Source organism: Pongo pygmaeus, chromosome 3 (assembly GCF_028885625.2).
Source record: "Pongo pygmaeus isolate AG05252 chromosome 3, NHGRI_mPonPyg2-v2.0_pri, whole genome shotgun sequence".
NCBI classification, from domain to species: domain Eukaryota; kingdom Metazoa; phylum Chordata; class Mammalia; order Primates; family Hominidae; genus Pongo; species Pongo pygmaeus.
In genome coordinates this window covers 161,581,202-161,601,281 of record NC_072376.2, presented here as the reverse complement: position 1 = coordinate 161,601,281, position 20,080 = coordinate 161,581,202, and the positions used below count along the sequence as shown (strand labels likewise).

The following is a 20,080-nucleotide window of genomic DNA, read 5'->3' as shown; positions in this document are numbered from 1 at the left end:
CAAACTTGTTTTGGGCATTTTACAATGCAACTGGAAGATGGCATATACAAATAAAATGTCATACAATCCAATAACTATTAATAACAAAGTAAGAGATGTGACAAGTCTGCATATGATTAAGTGATTCACTACTAGTATAGAAAGAAATGGAGATTTCTATTTCAGATATTATGGTGGCTGGGAATTTGGAGGGATGGATTAACCTTTTGAAAACAACTAAAATACTGGGTTAAATATAAAATGTCATGTTAAAAATATGTATGATATGAAAAAATAGTAAAGTATTATCAATCAAAAACTAAGTGGAAGAGAGAATCTAAATAGTGAACAAAGGACTAAAGCTGCTTTTGTCATAGACACAGTTTCTGAACCAATAAACTTGATTTTCATTTTCACAGCCTCATGGACTCAGGTGGATTAAAAACAAAGCAGAGTTAACCCAGGTTAGGAAGCCTATAAAAGACACTTCTCAACCAACAATTTGAGACCCCAAGTGGCTACACACTCAGTGAAAGTGAATCAGAAGTAAGCTCATCCCACCTTCTATTTTCCCTACCTATAGGGGGCTCCAAGGAAACATGTCTTGATACCAGTGATACCAAAGACAGCAAAAGGGATAAATCTTCCCTGAAAAGTTATAATCATAAGCCAACCTTGGTATAGATTTATAGCTCTAATTCATATCACCCGTGTGGTCCAAAAGACCTTAAACTGTAAATTTAGTTTAAATGATCCTAGGCACAGCTCCCTCGGATATTTGAGAGAAACAAACAAAAGTCATCTCTGGATTTTATCTTTATTTTCATTTTTATCCCAAGGACTCAAAGTATTCCTACAAATAATTTCCCAAGAAAAATGAGCAACTCGGAATTAAAACTATGTACCCACTGAAACAAGGCACCATGAGAAGAAAAAAAGCCAAAACAGATTGAGACTTAAGATATTAGAATCATTAGGTATATATTATAAAATGCTTATTAAAGAGAATTAATATATCTATGAGGAGTTATAAAAAGTAACCCAGTAAATCTGAGAAAGGATAAAGCAGATATTCTAGAATTTCAAAAAATATTTTTATTTACATTTTAAAACTCAGTTGATGTGTTCACGAGCAGATTAAACACAGCTGAGCAGAAAATTAGGCAGCGTAAAATAGATTAGAAGAAACTGATTCAGCTGGTCATTTGGGGTGACAAATGTTTCGTCTTAGAACGATGGCCCAATTTGTCCCTAACTTTGTAGTGAAGGCCTCAACACTGGTGAATGCTGCTATGACTTACTTGAAGCCTTGATTGGCCACATTTCGGTATGACACCAAGGTTGAGCTGCTTCCTCCACCCCCTGCTAATATCCCTAGAACTATTCAGAGCCTTAAAAAATAGTAGTGCTCAAATTGTTAGTTTCAAACAGCTCACAGTTAAGGAAGCTGTGCTGAATGGTTTGGTGGCCACTGAGGTGTGGATGTGCTTTTATATTGGAGAGATCAGAGGCAAGTGTGGCATCATTGGCTATAATGTTTAAAGACCAAACTTTAACATTTAATTATATTTGATTTATTATTTGAGTGTTCTTGGACCATGTGTGATCAGATTGCTATCTGAATAAAATGTGTCAAAATAAAACTTCCTTATGCAACATAAAGAAATAAATAAAGGGGGGCTGGGGGGTAGACAAAGGAAAGTTAAGAGAAATTAAGGATAGGATTAGAGTTAGCATGTATAACAAATTTTTTATCAGAGCCCCAGAAGGAGAAGTAAAAGAGAATGAGGCAGAGGCAATATTTGGGAAGATAATGATGAAAAATATTCTAGATGTGATAAGAGACATCAATCTTTAGATTAAAGAAGCCTAATATATCCTCACCCGGGAGAAATGGCACATTATAGTAAAGAAGCACAACACCAAAAACAAAGAGAAGATATTAAAGAAGCCAGAGAAAAACAAAAGATTACTTTCAGAAGATCAATAGTTAGACTGATAGCTAACTTCTCAAGAACATTAGTGAAACCAAAAGATAATGGAATAATACTTTTAATGGGCTGAAAAAATTGACTTTCAATCTAGAATTCTACATCCAAAGAAAACATATTTTTTCAAAAGGGGGAAAAATGGCATTTTTCTTGCAAACAAAAATTAAGAAAGTTTACCAGTAGCAGATCTTTACTTATAAAATTTTAGATTATATTCTTCAGAAAAAAATGAAAGTGATCCCAGTGGAATGTCAGAAAAGCAAGAAAAAATAAAACAGCAAAGAAATCAGGAATTATTTGAGTAAACATAAATGAATTTTTGCTATACAAAGCCAATAATAATCATAATGCATTACTGAGGATACAAATAAAATTAAGATGTATAGCAAAATAGCATAAATCAAGAGAAGAGTAATGGAATTAAGGCATTTTAAGACTTGTATTGCTTGGGAAAGAGGTAAAGGTATCTTTTGACATTAACTTCTGATGTGCTAATTATTCACATTATAATTTCTAAGAAAGTGACTAAAAGAAAGGAAACATAACGTCCAACTTTCAAAGTACTAAAGGGGAATAATGGAATAATAAAAAATACTCCTAAAAAGGGAAGAAAGGAGAAAAAAGACAGAACAATTTGAAACACTAGTAATTTCATCATCTATATGCACTAAATGTTCTATTTAAAAAACAAAAAAATTATATATTTTTGAAATTCCAACAATTTATTAGTTATAAGAGATACCTCCTTCACCCACTTTTTGAGACATTTATGCAGCCAACAGACACATGAAAAAATGCTCATCATCACTGGCCATCAGAGAAATGCAAATCAAAACCACAATGGGATACCATCTCACACCAGTTAGAATGGCGATCATTAAAAAGCCAGGAAACAACAGAGGCTGGAGAGGATGTGGAGAAAAAGGAATGCTTTTACAATGTTGGTGGGACTATAAACTAGTTCAACCATTGTGGAAGACAGTGTGGTGATTCCTCAAGGATCTAGAACTAGAAACACCATTTGACCCAGCCATCCCATTACTGGGTATATACCCAAAGGATTATAAATCATGCCGCTACAAAGACACATGCACACGTATGTTTATTGTGGCACTATTCACAATAGCAAAGACTTGGACCAACCCAAATGTCCATCAATGATAGATTGGATTAAGAAAATGTGGCACATATACCCCATGGAATACTATGCAGCCATAAAAAGGATGATTTCATGTCCTTTGTAGGGACATGGATGAAGCTGCAAACCATCATTCTGAGCAAAGTATTGCAAGGACAGAAAACCAAACACCGCATGTTCTCACTCATAGGTGGGAACTGAACAATGAGAATACTTGGACACAGGGTGGGGAACATCACACACCGGGGGAGGGGGGAAGGGTGGAGGGATAGCATTAGGAGACATACCTAATGTAAATGACAAGTTAATGGGTGCAGCACACCAACATGGCACATGTATACATATGTAACAAACCTGCATGTTGTGCGCATGTACCCTAGAACTTAAAGTATAAAAAAAAAGAGATACAACATAACAGAAAAGTTGAAAATAACAGCATGTTTTTCATATATTTACCAGTCATTTGTATGTCTTCTTTTGAGAACTGTCTCTTCAGATCATTTGCCCATTACTTAACCGGATTGTTTGGTTTTTTATTTGTTTTCTTGCTGTTGAGATGTCTGAGTTTCTTGTATGATTCCCTTCTCAGATTAATACTTTACTAATATTTTCTCCCATTCTTTAGGTTGTCTTTCCACTTCGTTGATTGTTTCCTTTGCTGTGCAGAAGATTTTTCATTTAATATAACCTCATTTATTTTTGCATTTGTTGCCTGTGAGCAACAATTTTTGAGGTCTTATTCAGAAAATATTTTCCTAGACCAACATACTAAATCATTTCCCCTATGTTTTCTTCTAGTCGTTTTATAGTTTCAGGTCTTATCTAGGTTTTGGATTCATTTTGAGTTTATTTTTATATAGAGTGAAAGGAAGGTAAGAGTCTAGTTTCATTCTTCTGCATATGAATATCCAGCTTTCCTAGAACCAATTATTGAAGAGACTGTCCCCAGTGTAAGTTCTTGTTAGCTTTGTTGAAGATCAGTTAGCTATAAACATGTAGCTTTGTAGCTTTGTTTCTGGATTTTCCATTCTGTTTCATTGGTCTCTGTGTCTCTTTTTATATCAGTACTATGCTGTTTCAGTTACTATGGCCTTGTAGTATAATTTGAAGTCAGGTAATATGGTGCCTACTTTATTCTTATAACTTGATTTTTTTAATTAAAAGAGCTTTTACCACTATTATAGCACTTACTTGTTAAAGCGAACTTTCAGCTCCTCTCTCTAACCAGGTACACGTGGGACATTCTCATTTATACTTTACAGGTGCAGAAGCAGGGTTCAAGCTACCCATGTCAAATATAAAGGATGTCTAGCCTCATTAGTGACAGCAGTGGTCAAGCCTGAGTGTAGAGCACAAGAATTAGGGAACAACTCTAAGGTCTGTGGGGTTTGGACTGGACTTACTGAAGTAAGACTTATAACTAGGCAAATTTCATGAATGTGTAAACATCACTGGGGATTTCTGAAAGTCTGGGAAAATGAACTTAAACAGATTAGACTTCCTGGTTTAAGCAAATATAAATTAGGATTCATCAAGATTTGGCTAAATATGTTAATGAAATAACATCTGTGTTCACCAGCTGATAGTGCCTTTACCAACTTCCCTAGAATGTATTTGGAGAGACCCCAAATTATACAACTTAAAACTATGCAATGAACATGTAGCTCAGGCTGCTTGAGCAATTAAGGTGAAACATGTTTGATTCCATTTTTTAATTGGGATAAAAGGTTTGTAATAGGAAGCTAATGCATTTTAAGATTCTTTTCTTAAAACATGTTCCCCTGACATCCTTTCAGTTCCAAGCTGGTGTGATGAGGTTTACAGCTGAAAAGCAAGAGCACAGGTTAGGATTAAGCAGGTGGAGAGAGTAACATAAATACTGATAGGGAGGCAAGGAATGGCAGAAGACATTTAAACTAATACATGGTTCAAAATGCTTAAAACACATGGCAAAGCAGGACTTGAAAGAAATAGAGCTACAAACATAGAAATAATAGCCTAGTGTAGTAGTTTGGTTGGTTGTTGGTTTTTGTTTTCATTTTTTGAGATGGGCTCTCACTCTGTCATCCAGGCTGGAGTGCAATGGCACCATCTCAGCCCACTGCAACCTCTGCAGTTTCCCCTACTATTAACATTTTGCATTACTAACAGTAGTATGGTACATTTGATAAAACTGAAGAGCCAATATTGATACATTACTATTTTTTTTGAGACAGAGTCTCACTCTGTTGCCCAGGCTGGAGTGCAGTGGTGTCATCTCTGCTCACTGTAGCCTCAACCTCTTCAGCTCAAGTGATCCTCCCACCTTAGCCTCCCAAGTAGCTGGGACTACAGATGCACCCCACCACACTGGGCTAATTTTTGTATTTTTTGTAGAGAAAGGGTTTCACCATATGGCCCAGGCTGGTCTCAAACTTCTAAGCTCAAGTGATGCACTCACCTCAGCCTCCCAAAGCGCTGGGATTACAAGCGTAAGCCACCACGCCCGGCCCATGTAGTAGTTTTTAAACTGGACTTCAATAAGCCATTAGAGTTTTGTCGTGAGAGAACCACTGTGCAAAGTAAGACTGTTCCCCATCCCCACTTCAACCAGACAAGTGGTCTATTTGCATGGAATTGCATTTTAAGAATGCCTGTGCTGCTTTTGAAAAGATTATTTTAAATTTTGAAACCATTTGTAAGAAGTAAATAGGTCTAAATAATTCTTAAATTGCCACCAGTGATTCACTGTGGAACCTAAATAAAATTGCACAGAACTCTTAACAACCATTTCTTTTTCTATTCTAAAAAATGTAATGTAATCACGTATGACCATGATCTCAGAAAAAATATTGTCTCTCACTACGTGCTAGAACCCCTGCAAGTACTTTACATGAATCATTACAACAAATATTCACAATAGTATTTAGACACCAATATCATCTTTACATTCTACTTATAGATAATGAAACTTAGGCTTAGTGAGTTTTCCAAATTACCCAAGGTGAAAAGATAATAATCGTCAGAGTCAGAAGTAGAGTCCAACTTCTCTCCCTTCAAATTTCAGGCTCTTAGCAAAGTGACAATACTTGAAAGCAATAAGCAGTTGGTTTATAACATCTAAAGCATCTGACCTACAAAATAATCTATGATCCATCCTGTCATTTATACCAGATCACGAATACAAATCTCGCTGAAAGAACAGCAAGATTATGGGGTGAAAAAAATATGTTTTTGAGGAAAAAATACAACATACAAATCTTCATCAAAATTCTAGATTGCTTACTAGTTTGTTTGTTTTAAGGTTACTATGTCATTGTATATTTAGCCACATTTTCTTCAATTTCCTTTTTACACTTCCAAATACTCAAAGAAACTAATAACATGAAAAAATGGTCAAAAGTATGGAAATGAACAAATGAAAACTCAGCAGGAAATCTGAATGCTGTTTTATTGTCTTCAGGGAGAAAAAGGAGGGGCTTCCAAAATGCTAATATTAGTATAGCTTTCTGATTCGTCCCTTTATCCCCCACAGCACCTGGTATATTGCTTTGCATATGTACATAATCAATATTCAAATGAACGGATGGATGTATACGAAGGTTAGAGTTCCAAAATGCTGTATTTCAATTCTCTCCCTCAAATCTAACACCATACATTCACTATGTTTTTGAAACTTGATCCCATTGAAATAAAAACCAGAATTTGGGCCTATTAAGGGCATAAACTGTTTAATATTTTGAGGTTTCATATAACACATACTGCATCTTTATGTGAACATGTTTGTATAAGTCACCATGTAATTTGCTGATAAGGCTGTTCTATTGTATATAATAAGCTATCCCAGAACTTGGTGGCTTAAAACAACAATTTATTATTATCTCTATGATTGGCGTTTCTTATGTAGTTGCAGTCCAATAGCCACAGGCAGCCTTGACTGAGCTGGTCATCCAAGGCTGGCAGTAGATAATGGTGGCCAACCAGGGATCAGCTGGGGCTGCCAACAGGGGCTCCTACACATGGTTTCTTCATGTGTGTGGATTTCTCACAGCTCAGCAGATGGATTCTGAGAGAAAACATCCCAAAAGATCAACAAAGAAGCTATGAAACTTCTTATAACCTAGCCTTGGAGGCTCCAGAGCATCATTTCTGCCCCATTTTATTAGTCACACTAGTCACCAAGGCAAGCCTAGATTCAAGGAGATGGAAATGAGACTCCATCTCATGGTGGGAAGAGCAGCAGACATGTACAGGGAAGAGAGGGATTGAGGTGACCGTCACTGGAGACTATCCACCACAAATGCCTGCTACTTATAAATGTTTAATAGATTACAATTTGAACTGCTACATCTGAGGGTTGTGTTGTATTTAAACTCATCAAGAAGTCTTCCTGGCATAATTATGAACTGGGTATTTGCATGGTAAAAAATATACATTTTGGTTGTACATAATATTTTCAGGGGGAAAAATACAATGTTTGAAACCAACTCCATTCACTGAAATAATTTGTCAAACTAGAGAGTAGTTTCAATGGTTAATAAAATTTCAAATGAGTGTACTTTGATTACATCTGAGAAAACATGTAAAACAATACCATCATTATCTCCTAATACTAAATCTCATTTCTTCAGATTGACAATCTTATATATTAAAAATGTAATACATAGGCTTACTATTTCTCGTGGATCTTCATGGAAAACAGTAAAGAATAATTTGCTTTGTCCCGCTAATATACTCAATAACTAACATTAAGGAGGAAAAGGCTGACACTTTTCTACAATTTGTCATAATTGATTTGCTTTGCACATTAATTTAAACTTCATGAAATCCAAAATAGGCAGATACTATTAGCTCCATTTTGCAAATAAAGAAACTGCAGTTCTTAAAGGTTTAGAAACTTGCCCAAGTTTAGAAATCGTTAGGCTTTAGAAACTTACCCAAATGGAAGAAATAATGGTAGGTTCCTAATTTTTTTTTCTTACACTTCCTTGTCTCATGAGGCAAAATGCTTGTGTCACACATATATGTACAGATGGTTCCCAAACTTATGATGGTTCAACTTAACCATTTTTCAACATTAAAAGGGCTGTGGAAGTGATAGGCATTCAGTAGAAATCATACTTCGAGTAACCATACAACCTGCTGATTTCCACTTGCAGTATAATATTCAATAAATTATGTGAGCTATCCAACACATTATTATAAAATAATAAATTATCATGTTAAATGATTTTGCCTAACTATACGCTAATGTAAGTGTTCTGACTATATATTTAAGGTAGGTTATGCTAAGCTATGATGTGCAGTAGATTAGGTATGTTTAATGCATTTTTGCCTTATGATATTTTCAATTTACAATGAGTTTATCGGGATGTAACCTCATTATGTCAAGGATCATCTGTGTGTGTGTATGTGTGTCTATACATATATGTATATATATGTATATATGTATAGACACACACACATACTTTTCCTCTCTCTCTCCATAAAGTATCTATGTATTATACATATAATACAAACTATATGTATACACACACACTTTCCATAAAGAAGGAGGTAGTACAACAGGAATATTTGCCAATATAAAGAAGAAAAAATTTCTTGAAAAGGAAAATGCATTCTAGTCACACTCCATTGGCTCATCTGATATACGAAAAATGAAAAAGAAATACCTATATTCATTTAAAAATCCTAGAAGGAATGCCTCACCTTCAGTTATTTGGGAAATGGGAGTGATTCACATAGGTGAGGAAGGACATGAAACAAATTTCTTTATAAGAACATATTAGATGCTGTGGTCAATCTACACTTCTATCAAATATACTGAAAGAACATTACAAGTAACACCATATTATATTATTTGCTTTATGTTAATCATGAGGCAAACTAAGTCGTGCTCTAAACTGATCAAATAAATAACTCAGTAGGAGAATCTGATGTAAGATTTGCACAGTTTATTTAATTGAGCAAAGTTTGGAGCAATACTCTCACCTTTCTAGAAAAGAGAAGGATTAGATACATTTCAAGCTTTCAATAAAAGCCTAAAACCAAAGAAGACCAAAACATTGAATCAAAGTCTGAAAGATAGATGTATTGTGTTATTTAAATATTGGCACAGATGCACTCTTGAATGTGAAGCATTAAAATTTAAGTTGTTTATCTCTGAAACGGATTTAATTTAATATCATGCAAGGCAAATAGACCTTTACTTATTCTGGTAAAGTAGTGCTGAATCAGTTATAGCTACTGCCTATTAAAAAAGAATAAAAAGAAAAGAAAAAATGTGGCAATAATAATTTGTGTGTGTCCAAAGAACAAAGAAGATTTTACATGTTCATGAAATCATTTTTTTTTTTAATTTTGTGATTAATAACCTAAAAATATGCAGTTCTCTTGGGTCTTTGCTGTAACGGACCAATATTCTACATGCTTTAGAATAGGTAATGAAGGCTGACATAGCAACTAAGGTCAAATAATCCTGATCTGTTTTGTACAATCTGTCTCACTAGCAGTGTTGTATTCAGTAAATATGCTTTTCTTTTAATGGTAGAACTGCTTTTCTCCATAGCCAATCCATAGTCACAGCTGCAATGCCTGACATAAAATAAAGACTCAATAGATATCTTGGGATTGAATTGAATGTGTCATTTTCTGTTCTATATAAGGCCCATATTAAACTATACACAAGGCCTCCTGCTTCATTTCTGGATGCTTTGTGAAGTGTACATACCCATATAATCCATATACTATATCAACATGGGAAATTTACACAAATAATTTGACTATTTTGACTCCAAATCAATTGAATCCCTTAAAACAGTAAAACTGGCTCATTTATGAAAATCAAAATCTTATAGATTAATGTCACTATTTCCCTTAATAACTTGCATAGATATGGCATCTTACTGTGACTATAAGGCTTTTCCTTGAAAGTTGGTTTGTAGATAAAAATCACAAAGTGTGTGGAAGAATACCTCCTCTCTCTTCCTTGTTTAAAACTCACACAGCTCTATCCGATTGCCATGTTTTATGAGCACCCAGCAGTTGGAGAAACAAGTCTTGTCTTTCAAATGAATCTCTTATCTTGGTCTGCATTCAAGATTCAGGTCTGCTGCAAAGGCTTACATCTAATGCACAGTGTCACAAACACTAAAATTGGAGTCATTTAAAAGTTTGCCCATGCCCTCTGGGAGATAAGAGATTGGCAGTGTTAAATTTGTAGATAACCATTAAGGTAGTGATCCCAAAACACTATGTTTCTAAGTAACCTCTATTAAAGTAGGGTGGCATTTGCTATACTTGAGCTAGTGCACCTAATCAAACGTCCTGCCCCTTATAGCAATCAGCAAAAGGTATTTCAGAGGAAGGGATCTAACTTTTTTCTTTTTTGCTTCTTAAAAAATAGTATAGCACAGCATAGCATAGGAAAAAGCACTGCATGGAAAAGACTCTCAATCCTAATTCCCAGGGCAATAAGCTCATATTCAGAAGCCCTAAATAACCTTTCTCTCATATTTCCACTGACCAGGCTCCAAGTGGCTAGTGGTGATCATAAAATTATCCAGTACTTTTGAAAACCCAGACACAATTGCCTCAATAAATCTCACTCAGGTCATACAACTTGCACTCCAAGAGCAATTCTTGCTCTCCAAGAACATTTCTTTCTCTTTTTTAATCCAGTTTTGCTTTCTAAAAGATATTCTGGGCTACAAGATGTGGCTTCTCAGGCTAATGGGGTGCCAATTTATTCTTCAGCTTGACTCATGCCTTCTTCACATATGAAGCAAAACAGTGGCAACCTTTTCTTAAAGGACAATGGTTGATCCCATGTACTTTGGTCAGATTCCATAATCTGAAAACTCCCTTATCTCAGAATAAGCTGCAGATGCTCTTTGGCTCTGGCCTTGGAACGTCACTAAAGAGTTCTAGGGTACTGCAGATGAAGACATCTGAAATCGAAGGTCAACATATGGGTGACAGGATTGACTGTTTGTCAATTTAAAATATTGAAGGGGCATTTCTACAAAAATGCTTTCCTTTTATAATCTGATAATATCCCCACTGTATTCTTTATATAAATAAAGAACTTCATGGCAGTTTTACCCATTCTAGCACAATATTACATACAAGATATTAAGTAAGTTTTTCTTTTCAGTTGAGTTACATTGTGAGGGTTTTTAAACCTTTCTAAAGGAGACCCGAACAATAAGGAACCAATCAAGCTTTTGAATGGTAAATTTAAGTAAGGTTTAGCACATTTTGTTTTTCAAAACCCAGGATAATCTCCTAAAATTATTTCATTAAACTTTATCATTTATGGATTTTCAAAGGTATTGGTAAAACTAACAGAAAAAGGACCTGTGCTGTTGTTGCTTACATGAAATTGGAATATGTGTGTATTTATTCAATTCTTCATTAGCTATAGAATTACACGAGATGTTTCAACAGAAAGAACTTAGTGGCACTGAACAGGATCCAGATCCCTCCTGTTCCACTGCATAGAACACTTTCTAGTTTTTATTAAAATGACAATACCTTGCATCGGGATTATGGAATTCAATTAGAAAATGTATGAAAAGTCCCCAGTAAAATGCTTCGCACATAGTGGATCACAGTAAGTATTTACTGATCTGCACATAACCAAATACGAATATGGGAGAAATATTAGACAAAGATTCTTCATCCAACCCAGATGATGAGACCGAGGCCTTAGAGAGCTTGCCTAGTTTTATAAACCAAAAGATTTGCACCATGTTGGTTTTTCCAAAAGAATATTCACCACAGATTGAGAGACTGGTGAGCATAAACTCATTCATTCATCCTAAAAAAATGTCTTTAGGTTTACATCACTCTGAGGGAACATTAAAATTTAATATTTTTTTCTGAAGTCTTATTTCTACTGAGTTAGTGAACTTGTCATCTGTGTATAAAGAAGACTCGCTTTCAAGGAGAATGAAAAATTGTTCTCTTCTATAATCAGGGACTCACCGCTCTACCTTCCCTGGTAACATCAGCCATCATGACTCTGTCTCCCTAGCAACCATATCTCTATATCAGACAGCTTTATTTGAAACAATCTTCACTGAAGAAAAGGTCGTTGAAAAAGAGTTCACATAAAAATAAACATAAAACATGAAATAACCATGAGAATAGGTATAATCAATGCTTCCTTGGGATGCAATTTTCTTTGTATAATTTTAACAGAAAATTAAAATTAAAAGAGCAGAGATGTGTCAGAAAGCTGAATACATATGTATTTCATCAGGTAAAAACTTTGTTTCAAATGTTATGCTAAAAGAATATGATTGATAAGATATAATAGAGCTGTAACAGAAGAAGAGGAAATTTTGTTCACACTAGAAAGTTCTAAAAAGCAACACAGCAAATATTTCCTGAGAGTTTTGTGTTACTAAACACAATTTTGACACAACAGTCTGTACTTTGAGTCTTTCTACCCCGCAGTCTCTGGGTGAGCTAATTTCTATATTGAGTTGGTTCTCAGCGCCAAAGGTCTGAGGGAACACAGGAAAGTTTAAGCAAACAGTTCACTTTATTTGAAACGGATTTAACACTGTCATCAGGAACACTGCGTCCCTCATGGCCTCATTTTATGGCCCATGCACCTGATGGGCTAGTTCCTGCCAAACTCATTCCTCGGTACCTGCCAAGGCTTCCCCCACAGGCACTCCATGCAACCTCCATCCCACTCCTCACTTCAAATCCAGGATTTTCTCAGCCCAAGTCAGTGATCATAAATAGTCAAACGTCATTTTCTGATTGCCGGTGGAGTAACTTATGTTCATATCTGAATGAAGAAGATAAAAAATAAGTATCATACAAAAACTCATGGATATTCTAAACCAGGAAATGTCTCATATGGAAACTAAGCAAACAATATTTGCTAAAACAATTATATATCAAGCCTTAAAATCTTGGCCTACACATTGGGATATGGTATCTTAGGGAAAATATTTAAAGATAAAAGTTTTAATAATAATAATGTGTTTACAAATGTTTAGCATCTTCAACTTTTTAAAGTATTTTACTGTGTCTCATGTAGTTATCTTAAAAAGCTTTATGCAACACAAAAAGGTAACCTCTTATTACCCTCATCTCATAAACAATGAAACAAACACAGTAATCTGTTCAACATCAAGTAGTACATTTGTGACAGAAACAAAACTATATGCAAGGTCTCCTAACTGTAAGCTGGACACTGAGGGAAATTCTGGGCCTTTTCGAATTAGAGTCAACTTGAGCAGAAAGACCTTTAAATTGTGCTTCAGTCCTTCTGGGTCCCAGGCCACTCCCATCTTAATTTATGTTATCTCTCTCCTTTCAGGCCAATCCTGTTGTACTTGCCCCCAACTCAGAGAGAAACAAGAGACTATGCTAATTTTAAAATCTGGCTTTGCAGCTCTAGCAAGGAACAGAGAATGACAGAACCATCAGATGTATGCCACTAACCAAGATATTTATTGAGGGGCCCAACAATTTAGTCAATATTTAGTTACTCGACAACTTCCTAAGCCCTCATGCACTGTTCTAGGCATTCGGGAAACAAAAACTAAGAGAACAGACAACATCCTCCACCCTCATGGGGCTGACATTCCGGGAGGAGAAGACAGATAATAAAGTATAAATATAATATGTAGGTAAATTATATAGAATATTAGATGATGATAAATGCCAAGGGATAGAAATAGGGCCAGGTAGGGAGCTTGCTAAAGGGTGGAGATGGGGGTGGGGGTACAATTGTTAAGTTGGGCAGGCAGGGTATGGAACAGTGTGGAACAACAGGCAGTACAGTCACTCCTCTATCCAGCAAAATCTAATGAGGGAAAGGGAACCAGAGAGAGAAGGATTGACAATAGACAGATTACTAACAGACACCTGCCATAATGAACATATCTAATACTAACAAGATACACTGTGTCTAGACACTGAAAAGTCTAGGGAGACCTACCATATACAAGCCAGTTTACATCGCCCACAATTTCTGGGGTTATGTCCTTCCCGGGGCTGACTTATCAGATCGTAAAGTATGTTTGTTTCCCTGTTCAGTCCTAACAGCTTCCCATGTTTCATCATCCTCCTTATCATAGCTTGCTCCCTTCTGAAGATCCAATTCTTGGTACAAGAAACTCCTTCCTCAAGGTATGTCCTTGCAGTTAGCACCCACCAAGCTCTGGAACCAGGTTTCGGTTGATTCCAATCAACTGCTGTCTCTCCTCACCATTAATGCTGGACTTGTCAGCCAGGCGCTCCTGGGTTGATGGGCTTTAATTCTGCTTGCTCTCCATCCGAGGCTATTTTACCCCAAATCACAGTGCTTTCCAGAGGGAGCCAGACACTAGAGCAGCTTAGTGCATTTTTCTCTCTCCCTACAACACCGCCAGTATATAACCAAGCTCTTGTCTTTTTAGGATATGGCTTCCTTCCTCCTCTAGTCTTTTTTCCCTCCTCCTACCACTCTGCAGATTCTGTTTCCCATAATAACTTACAAATCTCTGTTTTCTCTTCCAAATTTATCCAAATTGATCAGCACTGCTAAATGCTTCTACTAATGGTATTTGAAACATGATAGCTCTTGGATACAAATTACTTCCTAGTAGGAATTACTTCTCCACAATCAAGAATATTCTCCACAGCCAAGCTAAAGCAGAAGGTCAGGTTCCAAGGTAGCAGATCCTTCAGCTCAAAATTCAGCTTCTGGAAAGTTAAAATGGACACAACCATTAGGACAGCACCTAAATATGGTTTAAACCTCTACTGTCCTCGATTGCTCAGTCACCATCCAGAACGCAGAGACTGAAAAGGTAAGTCGAGCATAACTACCACAGATGAAAAGAGAAATTTAACCAGGAGGCAAACATCCCACGAATGGAAAATAATACAATAAACTATGATATATCTCGAATTCTTGAAAGGCTTGGTTTTGAATATATGAATAGCAACCATATATATTCAGACAAGTGCTCTTTTTTTTCAACAGGAACCAGAAAAAAAAGCACAAATATTCACAAAACTTATTTTAAAAATGTTTTTTTAAAAACATCAAAAGTAACAAGTGAAATTTTAAACATGACAGAATTCATATTCCAATGATAATATCAATAATAAAATTAAACTGAAATTAAGAAGGAAAAAATCATATAAAGCAAACTACATCATGAAAAAGTTCTGCCCCATTGGTCATCATGCCTGGGTCTAGCTCTGCTCCTGCCACTGACTAGCTGTGTGATGGGAAACCTTTGGGCAAGTCACGGAATGTCTCTTAGTCATAGCTCTGACCAATATAAAATTAGTTTTTTGAAATAGATCTTCAAGTTTCTTCCAATTCTGAAGTTGTATAAATCTTCAGATGGTTTCCATCAGATTATAGAACCACAGATTATAAGTTGCTTAATCATTTTATTCCTGTCCCATTGGTTCTAAAACTCTAACCATTTCTATTATGTCAATTTGAAGCAGATCATCATATAAATTGAAATACTGGTCCTACAAACTAAAGTATAGAAAATGAATTAATGTCACTCAAAACAATGTATCTGACGTTCAGAATCTTTAATTGAACACATTAAGTAAAAGCCAGTCTTTCTGGAAAAACCAAAATGATAATTCTTTTCACTATAAAATTCAACTTTGGCATCCCACAAATTCTCTATATGATTTATCTTATAAACAATAATAGGCTTCTGTCTTGTCTGAAAAGAAAATGAAATATGAATTCTTTCTTCTCATTACTTTTTTCCCATGTTCTAAGAAAAATTTTAATGAAAACAAATTTATTTTCTTGCTTAGGGACAGAAATAAAACAAAACTACCTAATTCTAATTTCTACAGCTGGGATGAGAGAGTTTAAGCAGAAAAAAATTTAATCATCCAAATGTATTGAGTATTGTCAGGATCAGAGCAGAGCTCTTTGAATAAGGTGACCATACTGAATTAGAAGGATGGCAGCAAAATATCAACTGGATTTTTTTCAAGACCATAGCGAATGTCTTTTTCTACATGCACCAGTTCTCGAAGTGTTCCATATCAGATATCTATCAAAAATTAACTATCAGTAAATTAGAAAGCATTCTTCTAGTCCTTACACTTTGTTTTACTTGCTGGATGTCCCTAGAAACCAACCTAACTCAGCTCACTCTTATTTTTACAGCCAAATCATAGCAAATCTGGGATAATTCTAACTTGGATAGTCAGCAAGGGATTATTTGATATTGAATACTTCTAGCTACTGCTAAACAATAAAAATAGCCAACTCAAGAATCTCCTATGGAATATTTTCATTGCTTATTTCATCCTTTCTTTACAACTATTTATTGTATGCCCTCCAAGGAGGCACTATTTTAGGCCTTTGGGTCAAAGATCCTTGCCCTTGTGCCTTTGAGAAATCTTAAATTCTAATTCAGAAAGACAGACAATAGACAATACACATTATGAATGAGTAAATCATATAGTGTGTTACGAGATGATAAGTGCTATGGGGAAAAGAAAAAGTCAAGTAGGGTAAGTTAGAGAAGGTAGACCAGGATGGTGTGGGCCAAGATGATATGGGGATGGCTGGAAAGATGGTGCTGTCATCAACTGGTACTGAAAAGGCGGAGAAAATAGCAGGTTGCTGCCAGAGCGGAGGAGGGTGGTGGGGCATGTGGCCTGGGGTTTGGATATCAGGAGTTCAGCTTTTGATATGCTGAGATTGAGATGTCTATTACAAAGGAGCATCTGATTATACATTTCATGCTATATTATATTAACACAAAGCAGTAGAGTAATTTTTGTCACACTCACTCAGAGGTTAGGGAATACTTGGAAATCCCTAAAGTAAAACAAAGAAACAGATGTTCAAATGAGCCATTAGCCTTCTAATGAAAAAGATCTGCAAATATCTTAGGTTTTGATATGAATGAAGTTAAAATCTTTTTGTCTAGTATGAACACATCCACATAAAAATAGTTGTACTAGCTTTTCTTTTCAGAAATGCAGTAAACTTTGAAGGAAACAGACACTTGAGTCCTGAAGGAGAAAGACACAAACTATAAACCACAGGGAGAGCTTTCACAAAGCGAAGACATGAACTTCCCTGGGAATATGGAAATCTAACACAAGCTAATTTTCCCTCCCTGGTTGCACAGATTCTTATTGTCCAGAGACTCAGATTCTAAAAGAAAGAATGCTATAACCAAGAAAATGTCAGCAATGACCATGACCTCTTGCTGAAGAACTAATTGAATCCAAACTTAGGAAAAGAAAGTTGCTGATTAAGTACTACCTAAAAATCTCTGATTTTATGAAACCAGATAATATCTACAAAAATGGCTGTGTAAGCTTTAAAAAAATAAGTATTTTAAATCTACATAATTAAATGGATAATATAGTGACATTTTTTCAAAGAAGATCTCCCAGTAAACTGAGTTGAAGACTTTTAAGAAGTGAATGAGTAAGGGGTTGCTGCTCCCATTGAATACACTAGACCTTCGTATACCTAGAATATCCCTCCCTCTATATCACTTTCAGAAAGTCCCAACTCAGATTCTCCTCATCTCTATCTTCATCTGTGCCCCAAACCAAGTACCTGAAGGTCACACAACACAAAAAATCCTCTCATATCATCCCTGGATCTCAAACTTTTAAATTACCAGATTCATATTAAACAGCTTATAAAATCATAATGGCTTGGGAAAAATGTATATATACATAAACATTCACACAAATACAGGTACTATATGTATACATATACACAATACATATGCATATATACATATATATGCACAAACTATGTATATTCATATACACTATATATATACACACACACACATAGACACAGTATACACACACACACACACTTAGGTGTGTGTTTAGTATCTACTCAATTCCTTAGCATCCTTATCTAGATGCATCAGTAGAAACTTGGCATATGTTGCTAATCTATTGATTGCTACAAAGAGCCTCTGAAGTTCAATCTAACTATTGAGATGGCATTTGGGATAATTCATCCCCCATTTCACTATTCACCACAGGAAAATGACCAAAATGTTGGAAATGATAAAAGAGATTAATTTTAAAGCACTTTTAAGAGTTACTTCTAAGTCTGTTCTTCAATAACTATAAATGGATTTTTAAAGATAACAAAAATGTAATTAGAAAAGAAAATTCTATTTGCTTCGTAGCTACAGCCGAACTGAATCAGATTACTCGGATTTGGTCAAGATTTCTGCTTAATTAACATTTTATGATTCATTGATTCATTTAAAACGTCATATAAATTCTAGAGCATTGCTGAGCCAAGCCAGATTTGATCTGTTGGCATTTTATTACATCTGACAAACCATAATTTCATTAGTTTTAATTTCTGTAGTGTTTAACTGATGTAAAAAATTATGTTAACTATGAGTTATCAAAAGAGTTATCATTACGTTGCTTTCAGCTTGTTTATTGGAGAGTAATCCCATTCTCTAGCTTTTAAGGAAAAGATACAACTGTCTCAGTTAATTACCGTTTCATTGCTAGTACCCCAGAGCAAGCACAGTTAAGTGTTCAATGTTCCAAAGTAACTGGCAAAGACTTAGAAGAACCAGGACATACAAATTTGCACTAATAACTTAAGCTAATTGGCAAAATGGAAATAAATACAAGAAGTCAGTGATTACCTCACACTGAAATGAAAGGAACAGCTGACAGCAAAATCCAAGCACGCAAGTTCAACCAAACTTGTGTAAGTGACAAGACACTTTCATTGGGATTTCAAATGAAATAGTGTGCTCAGATAGCCTCTGTTTAATCAATCTGCACACATCCCTGAAAAGGAAGTATCTATATCAACAAAGTGCCGCAATAATTAGCAACTGTTTATATATCTTCACTTTTTCTAAAATATACACTAGTGAAATAGAGGAATCTCTCTGTGAATATAGAAGAATGCTTCAAAAAACATGATTTCCTACACAAATTTGAAAAACTGTCACTGTGACATTGAAAAAAACCCTAATCCACAGCACAACATCTGAGTGATATACATTATGGAGAGATGTTTCTGCCTATTTGATAACCAAACATTCATATGCCAATAAAATGATAAAACCCCACAGATCACTGGCATTACTCTAAACGTTGCCACAAGTTTTATTATTGTTAATTATTACTATGTCTTTAGCTTGGTTGCCTAAAGTCATTAAATAGGGCATAGGGCATATACTCTTCAGAACACAGGTATTTTGGGGTTTTTGTTCTCTTGCAAAGTTCACCCACAGCAAATCATTTTTAAAAGAAGTTGCTGCTTGAAAATCCGGAGGTGGAGTTCAGTAATCAACTGAAACAGATGCTTTGCAGTAAGGGGAAGGACAGTGCAGTGAGGCCATCAGTGTTTGCAGGGCAAACACCACATCAGAATGGTAGGTGCAGCCTGCATATTTGAGAGTAGCTCTATCATACATGAAAAATTCCCACGAAGCAAACGGTAACAGAGAATTCATTCAGAAGGCCAATATCTTAACTTTACCTTTTTCTTATTTAAATGTACATCAATGGTATACTTACCCCTAAGTTCAATTTTATCCCTTACCCCTTTACTCCTCTTGAATCCTGGTGAAGTGCTATTGCTGGCCAGGATGGTGATAGGCTGTAAGGTCTTGAGGACCCAGTCCCTCATTTTACCTTTCCAGACCCATCTTCATTCCTCACTCACCCTGCCTCCCACATTTCCTATGTCCCCATCACAGCAAGTTGCTCCCCATTTTCAGACCCCCCATATGCCTTTAGGACTGTTTTTTTTCAAGAACATCTGTGCCTGGCCTATGCCTTCTCATCCTAGACCCAGCTCAGTTGTCATCTCCTGTCCGAAGTCCTGCCCCGTTTCTCCTCATAAAGAGTGGTTTAGAGCAAAAGAGGTATGCTTGAAAAGCCAGTTCTGTCACTTACTAGGGGTATAACTCTTGTTCGACGGATGAACTCTGTTTTCTCAATCATAAAATGAGGATACTAACATGTG

At 35.6% G+C, this 20,080-nt stretch overlaps 1 pseudogene; it reads left to right on the top strand.

Annotated features, from left to right (window-relative positions):
- The first annotated feature begins 1,214 nt into the window (after nucleotides 1–1,214).
- On the top strand, nucleotides 1,215–1,521 carry LOC129035674 (ATP synthase subunit g, mitochondrial-like; annotated as a pseudogene).
- Nucleotides 1,522–20,080: the final 18,559 nt, after the last annotated feature.